Below are 1,656 nucleotides of genomic sequence, written 5' to 3'. Positions count from 1 at the left end.
TAAAAGGTTAAACTTTATATATATATACAAAGTTTTGATTTAAAAAAAACTTTAACGATATTATAAACTATAAAGATTAATAATTAATCAAATAATATTAATCAAAAATAATCGAAAATATATCAACACTATTCCAATCGAAGTTCTAATATTATGTTGAAATGAAACTATAACTCCTAAATAATATAGTGTTAAATAAGTTATCTATTAAAATAATCTATAAAGAACCAAATGAATAGTATAAAAACAAGAATACATATTATTTTCAAATAGTAGAAAATCTTTAGCAAAGTGAAAATATATATATATATATATATATATATACAAACATAAATACAGCAGGCTTCTTTCAGTTTCCATCTATCAAATTCATTCACAAGGCTTTGATCAACCTGGGACTATAGCTGAAGACTTGTCCAAGCTGTCACACAGTGGGGCTGAAACTGGAACCATATGCTTGGGAAACAAACCTCTTGCCACACAACTACACATGTGCCTATAGCCAACACAATCATTTTCACTCTCTATTTTAAAATGTGAGTAGTGATAGCCATCTATGGCAAGAAACCTGTTCTGGCCCCTTCTGTCATACTTTTACCCCTCATCTTCTAAACTGTCCAAATTAAGCCAGTATAGAACATCAACAGACATTAAATGATGATGATGATATATACATATATATCATCATCATTTAATGTCTGTTGTCCATGCTAGCATGGGTTGGACAGTTTGACCGGGCTGGCATGCTGAAAGGCTGCACCATACTCCAGTCTGATTAGGCATGGTTTTCTATAGCTGGATGCCCTTCCTAACGCCAACCACTCCAAGAATGTAACGGGTGTCCATCCTCTCTACCCGACCCTGTAGTTGTAAATGAGTCCACCATCATTACAAAATATTACCTTACTTGAAAACAGGTAAGAATTGGCAACAAGGATGATATCCAACCATAGAAAATCCACCTCAACAAAATTCATCCAACCCATCCAAGCTTGAAAAAGTGGATGTTAAAGCAAAAATGATGTGTGTGTGTGTGTGTGTGTGTGTGTGTGTGTGTGTGTGTGTGTGTATGTGTGTGTGTGAGCATGCGCTCCAGCATGGCCACAGCATTTAGGCTGAAATGTAAAAAATGATAAAAGAGATCCACACCAAAATTGGTACAGCAGGTAAAAATTTATAGGGCAAAGACTAGTCAAATTTGAGGATGATCCCTGGGGTGCTAAACTGTAGTTATGCTTATATTGTGATAAGAAGCTTGCTTCACAGCCATATGTTCTGGGTTCAGTCTCACCATGTATCTTCCACTATACCTTTGGGTCAACCAAAGCTTGTGAGTGAATTTGGTAGACAGAAACTGAAAGAAGCTTGTTATATACATTTATTTATTTGTGCCTGTATTTGTCCCCCTCCCCACCAACGCTTGACAACCGGTGTTGGTGTGTTAATGTTTCCATAACTTGGCGGTTCGGCAAAAGAGATCAACAGAAATACCAGATTCAAAAAGCAAGTGCTGGGGTCAATTCGTTTGACTAAGATTTCTTCAAGGTGGTGCCCCAACATGGCTGCAATCTAGTGACTAAAACAAATTTAAAAAGAGAGAGAGAGAGAGAGAGAGAGAGAGAGAGAGAGAGAGAGAGAGAGAGAGAGAGAGAGAGA

Source organism: Octopus bimaculoides, chromosome 3, assembly GCF_001194135.2.
Source record: "Octopus bimaculoides isolate UCB-OBI-ISO-001 chromosome 3, ASM119413v2, whole genome shotgun sequence".
NCBI lineage: Eukaryota > Metazoa > Mollusca > Cephalopoda > Octopoda > Octopodidae > Octopus > Octopus bimaculoides.
This window is presented reverse-complemented; position numbering follows the sequence as displayed.